This window comes from Archocentrus centrarchus, chromosome 18 (genome assembly GCF_007364275.1).
Source record: "Archocentrus centrarchus isolate MPI-CPG fArcCen1 chromosome 18, fArcCen1, whole genome shotgun sequence".
Taxonomy (NCBI): Eukaryota; Metazoa; Chordata; class Actinopteri; order Cichliformes; family Cichlidae; genus Archocentrus; species Archocentrus centrarchus.
Window position 1 is genome coordinate 9,332,120 of NC_044363.1, and position 12,719 is coordinate 9,344,838.

At 44.9% G+C, this 12,719-nt stretch overlaps 1 protein-coding gene across 1 annotated transcript in view; it reads left to right on the plus strand.

Annotated features, from left to right (window-relative positions):
- The window catches only part of LOC115796707 (type-2 ice-structuring protein-like), an 87,784-nt gene that overhangs the window by 52,520 nt on the left and 22,545 nt on the right, over positions 1-12,719 (plus strand). The window lies entirely within an intron of this gene.

Genomic DNA, 12,719 nt, shown 5'->3' on the forward strand with positions numbered 1-12,719 from the left:
AGTTTAGGAAAAAGAGAAAAGAAGAAGAGGAGACACAAGCAAAGATAAAGGTAAGCAGAAGCTGTGTAATATTTCAGTTTCTTCCATGTTTTTTCAAATAAAAATTTAAAAGAAATTCTGAGTGTGCCTGTGATGGTGGGGGGACCTTCTGTTAAAACCTGTCTGTCAGCTCATGACAGAAAGCTACATGCACCACACAGCAGGTAGAGGGCGCTCATTACCCCCCAAGTGGAGTAGTGTGGTAGGCGCTGCTGCACCGATCACTATGGGGAGGGGGGGGGTGCTCGCCCAAGGCGCCAAACAGGCTAGGACCGCCACTGGTAAAGACACTACAATAATACAGAGAAAACCCAACAGTCAAAACGACCCCCTATGAGCTGGAAGATGTGTTGTACACACATCCACTGTCCATTTAAGCAGGACAACTGAGAAGGTGACTGTTGGATTAAAATTTTTTACTTTTTTTTTACATTTTACATTTTTCTCAAGGTTTTGCTGATATCTCTTATCTACATCCATGTATAGCAAAATAAAAGGTTATATGTTTTATATGTTTTCTTATTGCATCTGCTTTGGTAGTCTTTAATGTCATTAATGCATGTGAACATTCACTGAACGTTTATAGCAGCGTTCATGGGATGTTGTCTGAATGTTCAATGCTAGCTGGGAAGCCGCTGCACAGACGAGGATGATGGTGTGACAGACTTTTTGTTACAGTGAATTAGACTGAAAACTGAGTATGCTTTTCAATGAAATTAATGCTTGTGGTGTCACCAAAATCAAGTTATAGCCTTTGTTTATTTCCCTGAGTCCACTAAAGTTCAGGGTTCACAAAAAACTGTCATGGTCGTGGGCCGGTGGCCCAGTGTTTTGAGTTTTTTGTGTAGCTTTCTTTTGTTCTACTTTTCGGTTTATGTTTCTTAGTGTTTCTTATAGTTTATGGTTATATTGTTGCTTGAGTATGCTGTTTAGTTTCCCTTGTTGTTTTTTGTGTATGTTCCCTTTGACAAGTTTTCAGTGTCAGTTCTGCGTCTGTTCCCTTGAGTCACTTCCTGTTTTATTTTGACAGTCTCGTGTTCCCTGTGTTTTGTCTTTAGTTTTGCTTCCCCTTTGTCATTAGGTTCATTTGGTTCACCTGTCGTCCCCTGTTGTTTCCACTCTCCCTGATTTCCTTTTGTGTATTTAAGCCCTTAGTTTTTCTCTGTTCTTTGTTGCGTCGTTGTCATTGCTTTCCCCATTGTTCCCCTGCTAAGCTGTGAGTTTTGTTTTTTTCTGCTTTCTCCCAGGCTTCCGGTTGTTTTTTGGCCTTGGTTGAGATTTTGAGTTTTTGTATTTTTGTATTATTCGAGTTTCAGAAATAAAGCAGTTTTAGTTAAGTCGTGGTTGAGTCCTGCATTTGGGTCCACCCCTCCCAGCTCACAGCCCCTACCGTGACAAAAACTCCATGACAAAGGCTCACAAGACAGAAGCTCACAGCCTTATTGGAAAAAGGGACAAAAGCTGAAAACTTCAAAAAGTATATTTCCAACTAGATACTTCAAATTTATAAATTAGAATGATTTCTTGTGAGTTTAGTCTTGTTTGAATGTTTCGCTGTATAATAATTTGTGTAGTTACATTGTAATGGAAAAAGGCTTAAAAGATGATAATGTAAATTTGATTACATATATCTCAAAATAAAATATGTTGGTTACAGCTGTTGGGAGGGGTAGACCACTGGTGAGTACTTGATTTGCATTTGTATGACTCACAGAAACCTCCTTTACATATGAGAACCTGCCCTAGACCTGAGGAGAGGGGGGGAGCTGAGGGAGCACTGACACAGAGAGTCCACGGCAGTTTACCTATAGTTTTTTGTTCTGACCAAAGCCTCCTGCTGAGAGCCCTAAACCTCAAGGCGCGCGGCAATATTACATGCCAGAAACTGTCGAAAACCCCACTTTTCATGCAGTGTGGAGTTTTTGTGTGTCTCCTGTACCCATTGATTTGAGGAGCTGATGCCATAACGTGTGTGATGTTGGACACAGAAGACATCAGACACACATGATGTTTCTGTGCTCATCACAGTTCAGGTTTCTTTCTATAGCACATACAAACATGAGCAATAGATGATCAGAAAGCATCAAAGTTGTGATGTGTTTCCATTTGTGAGGAGGCTGCAGTGAGTTCACACACAGGAAATAAAATATGCAGCACATTTAATGTCAAATGTTTCGGCTTTTTTGGTTGGTTTGTTTTGTCGGCAGATGTGGAATAATTTTATCACATCTGTAAAATGTTTGTCATATGAGCCTCTGTGTGCTCTCCAAAGCATGCCGTACTCCAGTTATTTCTCCACTTTTTGTCTACAGCTTCCAGGCAGGTTCACGCAATACATTTTTTTACCACTAGAGGGTGCCACAAATCAACCTGTTGCTATCATAGCAGGATCTGCATGAAAAAGACAAACTGAGTGTTCACTACACAACAAAGAGCCTGAGGAAATGAAGGAGTCTGAATAACAGCAGTGTAGGTCAGCCTGTGGAACACTTGAAGATGGCCCACAGCCACACAGTAAAATCCTGAGTGTCAAATAAGCAGTGTCACATGTAAACTCTATAAGAGTCAATTCAACACCAGTGAGTGTAAAATGCCTGCTTATGTTCTGCAGTGTTGGTGTAAATATTCAGTTAAAATAGTTTTTAAACTCTGAAAGAAATGCAGTGTTAATGAAAATTCTCCAAACTGAGTGTAAAAAAGTACTCTGAAAAGCTCCGCCCCCTTCCACTTCGTGCCAGACTGAAGAGAATTTTATCAGCGCCATCTTCATCTTCTCCGCCTTGCTGGAAAAGTCTCGGTAAGTTTGCTCAATTTTTCATTTTTTTTCCTGAATTTTCACTGTCGTTACAATCAAAGCAGCATATTAAAATAACACGGTTCTTCAGACAGAAAAAATATGCTTTTCACGTGACAGATGTGTGAGGAGTTGTTAGCTAGCTTAAACCTTCAAAATGTTATCCTATTTAGCATTAAATAAAGATGGCATTTTAGACATAAAATTGCATTAACGGGTCACTACGCTTCCAAACGTTGATAGGAACCTATAAAATATACTTAGGGGCTGATTTTGGGAATTGATTTTATACACCTGCCTCAAGCAATCCAAACCAAGTTGCATGCGCAAACCCCGGGTTAAGCTTATAATTTGCCTTGGGGGAAACTCCTTCTGCGGGAGCTGCGGTTCCTCTGAAAAAGCATGAAATGTGTCGTCGGTGTTAATTAAATCTCAGCTATTTCTACTTTTTAATGGTGTTTTATTAAAGTTATGCTTGTTACTACCGGACGTTTTTCAACGGACATGAAATAGTCCTCAGATGAATACCATATAAGCACCTACATTTGTGGTTTGATTAAAGTAATTCATGAGGAAAAACTGTTTTAGTCGTTGATCGCCAGGCGCTCCGCCTTGCTGAAACGCCCTTGCTGAGGAAATCTGTTTACTTTCGGAACTCTGCTGTCACAGCATTTAGCAAACAGGAGCGCACCCAGCGGACTCAGCACCGGCTGGATCGCTGCTACAGTATTATCGCTGCTTGCTTCTGTAACAGAGTAAAAATAACCTATATTATGAATTTCTTCAAAATTGATGTACTTATTGCATGTGAATAGTTGGAGCCACCTGGTGGATAAATAATGCAACTGCAAGGTTCCTCATTGCTGCAGTGTACGTGCCTCAGCAAAGGAAAACGATCCCAAGCTGGAGGTGGGTGCGTGTGAGCAATGCTATAGTTATTTTTGTTTGTTTAATAGTGAAAACATTCTCTCAGCAGTAAATGTTAATATGTATTTCTATCGTAAGCACTGCTGACATGTAACCTGGAAGTTACAGGTGTTTTGGTTAACAAATAGTAACTTTATTCACGATCTGCATTTTTGTTAGCATGCTAAGCTAATACCAGTTAGCCAGTCAGCAGCTTTCAGGCTGCCCCTGGCTCTAAAGCTGTATAGCAGTACAAGACTGTGATTGTTCTGATTTCTGTTAACAGAGCTGAATGTTGCGGTTGCATGACCACACTGATGTCTGTGACTGTGTGCTGTGATTTTTGTACCAGGTAGGCTTTGTTTGTTTTATATGAGCAAAATTGTAAGATGTTGATTTGTTATTGTTAGCCTAAAGAAGTGAAAATAATGGCTCTTACTCTCAAGTACTGTATGAAAAATGAATGCCACTATACGATTACATGTTTGTTGTAATGTCTTTTGTTGAAAGCAAAAGCAAAGGAAAACGATCCCAAGCTGGAGAGCTGAATGTTGCGGTTGCATGACCACACTGATGTCTGTGACTGTGTGCTGTGATTTTTGTACCAGATTAAAGAGGGAGTGCTGAGTAAGAGCAAGTCCGGTATTGCTGTGCCATCCTTCTGCACCATAGACACCAAGAGAAATCTCCACCATAGAATCTCAGAAGCATTCACAACAGTTACACTGGTGCCGTGACTCCGTGATTCAAGATCCACTTGATGCGGATCGCGTTCCCGAGGTTGCTATTCCTAAAGATTCATGGTGGGATGTTGCCGGTCCTGGGCTCTTGCTTTCTGCTGAGGTACTGAACTGTCTCAGCTATCTTTTTTTGATTAGGTGGATCACTCTCTGAACTGGTTGTATTGCCGCCTGCAACTCTGAACATTTGTTGTGATTTGTTTTACACATATATATATATATATATATTTTTTTTTTCTTCTCTCTTTTCTCTGTTTTATGGTACAATGGCTAGCAAATTACAGCTGAGTGATATATGTGATAATGTTCGTTCCTCTGTTGGGAGGGGTAGAGGTGTAACAGGTATTCATTTACTGTCGAATAGGTCAGTTGGGAGGGATGTGGGTGCTTCACCTGTGTTGCCTGGGAGAGACAGAAAAATGGGGTCAGGTGTGGTCCCGGACGGGTCTCCTGAGGGACAAATCTTGTGGGGGGGAGCTCATCACTCAACTCCCAGTGATGGGAATGACACATTACACCAGTTTAGTGACATTATCTGTCAACTGGGTTCACAGATAGGAGAGTCTATTGCAGCCAGAATTATATCTGGTGGGGCTGTTGGTGATACTAAACAAAATAGTGTTCATTCACATAACCAGCATTCTGAACCCAGTGGCAATGTGAATACACTCAGCGAAAACCCCCACATCAGTGTTACTGTGAGATCTGACAGGGAACCTGTTATTTTCAGGGGCGATAATACAGACAAATACACTGTGACTGAATGGGTTGATCTGATGAAATCATACATCAGGAAACAAGGCCTTGATACCTCATTACAGACAGAGGAGGTTATGGGGAGACTGATGGGGAAGGCAAGGGATGTGGTTAAGATTGGCTTGAGAAGTGACCCCTCACTTAACAATGCTCACAACCCAGATGTGATTTTCAACATACTGATAAGGTATTTCAGCAACACATCCTCATGCCTGCCCCTGCAAGACTTCTATTCAACCCTGCCCTCCCACAGAGAAAATCCTGTTGATTACTGGATACGCCTCAACAAGGCTGCTGATATGGCTGAGGAAGGTTTGGAGCGCCAGGGCAGACGCATGGAGGATGTTGGTGGTGAGATTGCTAAAATGTTTGTGAAGCACTGCCCTGATCCAGAGCTTGCATCTGTGTTTAAGTACAAGCAGATACATGAGTGGACATGTAAAGAGATTCAGGAGAGGATAGATGAACATCGTCGTGAGAGGGGGTCTCCTGTGAGAGTGCGCTTGGTCGGGGCTCAAGCAGCAGCACTGGTCTGTGATGATACACAGGCTGAGCTTTTGGTTAGAGATGACATGGAGTCTCCAGTGGCTGACTTGCCCCTCTCTCACGGAGTGGCGCCCTCTGTCTCACCCTCATCTCTCTTGTCTCAGACCTGGCAGCATTTTCTACCTCCCCCCCGTCTGACAGGCCCCCCTCCCTTGTCTCGGGATGGAGAGCGGAACCTCACAACCGTGCCGCAGCATATTTGTCAGACCCCCCTCCCACATTACCAGCAGTCAGCTGGGTTTCCTGTAGTGGGGGACCAGGTTCCTCCCAGTCAGCAGCCAAACAATAGTGCTGTGCTTGGTGAGATGATGTCAATGCTCAGGGAGCTGCTAAATAAAGTGAAGGTTGGTGATGGAAGTTCCACCTCCCGGCGTGGAGGTAGGCGTGTTCAAGACCGGAACCCTTTAATTCGTGGAGGGAGCTGTCAGGTCTGTAATGCTGGAGGCCACACTACGGAGTCTCACTGCCGCTTTGCCCGACTTTGTTTCACATGCTTCAAACCTGGTCACACGCGGCGCTCATGTCCTAATAGAGCCTCTACAGCTGACAATGCCCAGGAAAACTAGTCGACCTGTGCTTTGAGGGAGGCTGTACAGGTCATGATGGACACTCCCATATACATGACGCAGCAGAGCTGTATAACAGTGTAAGAGACTTGGACAAGTCTGAGACGGTTATTTTTCAGAACACGACAAGAATCAGAAGCAGTGACAGTCTGTTCTACACTCCTGTTACTGTTGGACGCAAGGCAAGCCTTGGCGCTATGTTGGATAGCGGTTCAATGGCCTGTTCATTGAGTGTAGGAGCACTACAGAGGCTTGCTGATGCTAATGCTGTTGATTTGAATAATGAGGAGGCACCCAATGTCATTTTTGTTGGCTGTGGCGGTGTACGTGTTAAGCCTAAATCAGTGGTAGAACTTGAGATGGAAGTCTATGGATGTCGTATCTCTGTTCCCACTTTTGTTGTAGATAATCAGCAAGATGACTTGATCATTGGCTCGAATGTCATTAGACATTTGGTCCGTCAGTTCAAGGCAGATGCAAGTTACTGGGAGGCTGTGTCAACATCTGGTTCAGGGCATCAGGAACTTGAACAGTTCCTGTCTCTCCTTGCTGGCCTGGATCGCTGGCCTGGTGATGAGGTGCCAGACAAAGTAGGCACAGTCAGATGCAACAGAGCCATCACCCTGCCAGCTAATAGTGAGTATCTGGTGTGGGGCAGACTACCTAAAAATGTTAGGATATCTCCTGGCTCTACTGTGATCACTGAGCCAACCTCTTCTCACTCCGCACCCAGAGGTATCATGATTGCTAGAGTGGTGACTCCTCTCTGGGGTGACAGGTGGGTTCCACTCAAGATCCTTAACATCACAGACAACCCTGTTGTTCTGCGGCGAAATGCCAAGCTTGCCGACGTCTACACCTGCCTTGCACTGGAGGATCTGGAATTTCCAGAGCTCGGGCAACAGACTACTTATGCTAAGCCCACTGGGACATCTGTTCCGACAGTGGATGCTGGCACTGTGCAGGAGAGGTTGGAACGTGTTGGCTTGGGGGACCTAGACCTCATGTCTTGTGATGTGTCATCAGACTGGCGTGAGAAGTTGGCTGACCTTGTAGTCACGTATGAAGATGTCTTTTCCCGCCATCACCTGGACTGTGGTGAGGCTAAGGACTTTGTGCATCGGATTCGACTGACTGATGAGAGACCATTTCGTCTCCCCTACAGACGCGTTCCACCTGCTGAATACCAAAAGCTCCGCCAAGTTCTTAATGAGATGGAGGAGAGAGAAATAATCAGGAAGTCAGCCAGTGAGTTTGCCTCGCCTCTTGTCCTTGTATGGAAGAAAAATGGTGAATTGCGGGTGTGCACTGATTTTCGCTGGCTCAACAGGCGGACACTGAAAGACGCTCACCCCCTGCCACATCAGGCTGACTGTTTGGCAGCCCTGGGTGGTAATGCGTTTTTCAGCACGATGGACTTGACATCTGGCTTCTATAATATGCCGTTACATGAGGAGGATCGCAAGTACTCTGCATTCACGACACCCATGGGTCTGTATGAGTACAACCGCCTCCCACAGGGGCTGTGCAACAGTCCAGCCAGCTTCATGAGAATGATGACCTGTATTTTTGGCGACCAAAACTTTCTCAGCCTGTTGTGCTACCTCGATGATGTGCTGGTTTTTGCACCATCTGAACAGCTTGCTCTGGAGCGGCTGGAAATGGTTTTCTGCCGACTTCGCATGCACAACTTGAAATTAGCCCCCAAAAAGTGCCGGCTTCTCAGGAGATCCGTGAAATTCCTTGGGCACATCATTTCTGAATCTGGTGTGTCCACGGACCCTGCCAAAGTTGAGGCTGTCAGCAGCATGACAGTTAGAGACCTAATGGAGCCTGATGGGGCCACCCCATCACAGTCTCGTGTGAGGTCTTTTCTGGGGATGGTAAACTATTACCAGCATTTTGTGCCGAATTACTCCGCCATAGCAAGGCCCCTCTTTGACCTCCTGTCTGGCCAGAAACAGAGGCACAAGGGACGACCACGTGCAGGACATGCTGCTCAGTTTCGGAAGTTGTCACCCAGTGACTGGACAAGTGAACATCACCAGGCTTTTGAAGATTTGAAGGCAGCTTTGGTGTCCTCTGTGGTCTTGGCTCATCCTGACTTCAATCGACCCTTTGTCTTATCCACCGATGCGTCCATGGATGGACTGGGAGCAGTTCTTTCACAGGTTCAGGAAGGTGATTGTGTGGCTAGACCAGTAGCCTTTGCCAGCAAATCCCTCTCCCGTGCCCAAAGGAAGTATCCTGCTCATCGCCTTGAATTCCTTGCATTAAAATGGTCGGTGTGCGATAAGTTTAGCCACTGGCTCAAGGGACACATCTTTACTGTGTGGACAGATAATAACCCACTCACCCACATCATGACTAAACCTCGCCTGGACGCTTGTGAGCAGCGGTGGGTGGCGAAATTGGCATCCTATGTATTTGACATTAAGTACGTTCCCGGCTCTAAGAATGTTGTTGCAGATGCGCTGAGCCGTCGGCCATTTGTAAGATCCACTGTGGGCAAACGGCTGCTTTGCTGCCCCTACAGTGACCTCCTTGGAGAAGCTCTTCCCATCTCTGCTGGCTCGGTCCAGGGCGCTTTTAGGCAGTCAAACTCCAGTCAACATCTCTGCATCAGCCAGGCAGAGGAAGAGCCTTATGTGTCCATGGTTGCCAAGAATCAATCATTCACTAAAGAGGAGGTCTCTGCCATCTTTGAGACGCACACTCTTTGGGAGTCGAGTGCCAGGACTCGTGCGGCTGATGTTCTTCAACAGCTGCCGCAGTTGGTCCCACCCGCTACTGACCCCCAACCTGTGTTTTCTGAGGGTGAGCTCCGTCAGGAGCAGATGAGTGATCCTGTTCTCTCAAGAGTGTTGTATTTTGTGGAACGGGGTCGTCGACCTTCTAGGAGAGAGAAGTTTAAGGAGCATGTCATGGTCGTTAGGTTCCTTAAACACTGGGACAGACTGGCGATATGTAATGGTATCCTCTACAGAGTGTCCCGGGATCAGGTTTCTAAGAAGAAGAGGTACCAATTTGTGGTCCCTGACTCCCTCAAAGCCGAGGTTCTCCGAGGAATTCATGACAATGCTGGTCACCAAGGACAGTTTAGGAGCTTGTACCTGGCCCGCCAGCGATTCTTTTGGCCTCACATAGACCGGGATGTGAAGGATTACGTGCGGCACTGTCAACGGTGTGTTGTTGGCAAAGCAGCCGATCCTGAGGGAAGGGCACCTCTGGAGAGTATAAAGACTTCTGCACCTCTAGAAATTGTGTGCATTGATTTTTGGACTGCAGAGGATTCAAATAAAAAACCTGTTGATGTGCTGGTAGTGACAGACCACTTTACCAGATTGGCTCAGGCCTTCCCTTGCCGAGATCAGTCTGCTAAACAAGTTGCAAAGCAACTTTGGGACAAGTACTTTTGTATTTATGGCTTTCCTGAGAGGGTCCATTCAGACCAGGGGGCCTCATTTGAGAGTCAGCTGGTTGCTGAATTGCTGAGGGTCGCTGGTGTGAAGAAGTCTCGGACCACGCCATACCATCCAATGGGCAATGGTAGTGTGGAACGTTTTAACAGGACACTGGGCAACATGATTCGTGCCCTCCCTCCTGACGCTAAACGCGATTGGCCCCGGCGCCTCCAGACCTTGACATTCATGTATAACTGTACTGTCCACGAGACGACAGGTTACCCCCCTTTCTATCTCATGTATGGTAGAGTTCCACGTCTTCCAGTTGACGTCCTCTTCAAAAACATACTGAAGGATCCTGAGGTCAGCTGTTATGACAATTATATAGTTTCCCTGACAAAGGACCTTCAGGAGGCAATGGCTATTGCCCATGGACATGTTGACAAGGAACAGAGCCGGCAGGCTGAACTCTATAACCGGCGTGTAAAAGGGAACTTGATCACTACAGGTGATAGAGTCCTGGTCTCCAACAGACGTGAGAGGGGGAAACGCAAAACAGCAGACAGATGGGAGTCAACGGTATACACTGTTGTTAGCGTGAATCCCACCACTCACACTTATGTGATCAAGAATCCTATGACTGGACAGCAGAGAGTTGTGCACCGTAACCTGTTGATGCCTGTTAACTTTCTGCCTGTGGATGTGAACAGTCTCCCGGATCACACTTACCACTCTTCTTCAGTGGGTGAATCTGATGATGTTGCTGATGTAGATGGGTTGCTGTCTGTTGCAGGACAAGATAATACTGTGAACAGAACTCAGCACTGGGTTGACAGTCTGTCGACTGCATGCACAGACAGTTGTGAGGAGACCAGTCCTTCTGATGATGTTATGGGGATGGCAGATGAACCTGAGCATGTGGACGGTTCATGCCCTCAATCCCATGTGGCGAGCTCTGAGCTAGACCACTCAAAAACGCCTTCAGCTGTTACTCAGAGCGTGCGCACGAATATCAAACCTTTATTGAGCTCTTGTACTGGTGATGTACACCCAGTCAGGTCTCGTTTTGGACGCATTGTCCAGCCGGTTAACCGGTTGCTCCACGTTATGTCCAACCAAGGGGTTGTTAATGATGCTAGTCAGATCATTGGCAAAGTCTCAAAGTCAGTCCTTGAGGTTTTTCAATAAGGCGTTTATTTTTCAGTTTTAAGTTCACTTTGTTCATTGGTCTGTTTTGTTTTGTGGTTGTATCACCATAACTGTGCTACAGTCTTGTTTAGAGGGACATGTCTTTACTGTAGGGCATGGTTTATGTGGGGTGTAGATGGCATCCTGCGTCCAGAAGCCGGTAGTGAGTTGGCGCCACTCTCTATTTGCTTCATCCCTTTGGGGATACTTTTCTAGTTGGTATGTCTATATAACCATGTCAAGTCACTTTCCTTTTGGATTTTTTTTTTTTTTTTCTCTTGAGTTATGGTGAATACTGTGAGTTGTGCATCTTTAATTTTGAGCGAAATTCAGCGGGGGTGGATGTAACAGAGTTAAAATAACCTATATTATGAATTTCTTCAAAATTGATGTACTTATTGCATGTGAATAGTTGGAGCCACCTGGTGGATAAATAATGCAACTGCAAGGTTCCTCATTGCTGCAGTGTACGTGCCTCAGCAAAGGAAAACGATCCCAAGCTGGAGGTGGGTGCGTGTGAGCAATGCTATAGTTATTTTTGTTTGTTTAATAGTGAAAACATTCTCTCAGCAGTAAATGTTAATATGTATTTCTATCGTAAGCACTGCTGACATGTAACCTGGAAGTTACAGGTGTTTTGGTTAACAAATAGTAACTTTATTCACGATCTGCATTTTTGTTAGCATGCTAAGCTAATACCAGTTAGCCAGTCAGCAGCTTTCAGGCTGCCCCTGGCTCTAAAGCTGTATAGCAGTACAAGACTGTGATTGTTCTGATTTCTGTTAACAGAGCTGAATGTTGCGGTTGCATGACCACACTGATGTCTGTGACTGTGTGCTGTGATTTTTGTACCAGGTAGGCTTTGTTTGTTTTATATGAGCAAAATTGTAAGATGTTGATTTGTTATTGTTAGCCTAAAGAAGTGAAAATAATGGCTCTTACTCTCAAGTACTGTATGAAAAATGAATGCCACTATACGATTACATGTTTGTTGTAATGTCTTTTGTTGAAAGCAAAAGCAAAGGAAAACGATCCCAAGCTGGAGAGCTGAATGTTGCGGTTGCATGACCACACTGATGTCTGTGACTGTGTGCTGTGATTTTTGTACCAGATTAAAGAGGGAGTGCTGAGTAAGAGCAAGTCCGGTATTGCTGTGCCATCCTTCTGCACCATAGACACCAAGAGAAACCTCCACCATAGAATCTCAGAAGCATTCACAACAGTTACACTTCATATCAGTCTGTCTGCACACACCTAAAGAGGCAGAGCCCTTACTGAGACGTGAGCTCAGGTGGAGCAAAAGGAGACATTTTTCTAGCATCCAAAAGAAGTCCCCCTGTAACCACCCACTATTAAATGTTTACTGGGAAACAGCTGGAGGTCCTCCATCAACCACCTGATCATCAAGTGAAGAAAAGAGAACTTTGTAGCTGCTCCATCCACCCTTTGTTTCACACAGGGAAACACTGCAGTACAGAAGTTAAAATATGCAGATGAACCGTAATACGAAAAAAGTATTTCTTATCCAGTTACTTCAGTAATCAATGGAGTTATCGATAGAATACTTGATTACTAAAGTTGCAGCCCTAATTTAATTTGCTCCTTTAGGACAGCACCACCACAACATGTGAGAGAGATGTATGCTCAAGGCATAATTGAAAAGTTCCCAAACCTGCGTGATCCTTATTCCAAAAATGGATATGTAAGTATTATAGCCAATATCCAAGTTGTTTTAAATTCTTTATCTTTTGACCCAAATGCTGTCTTTCTAATAAAATAG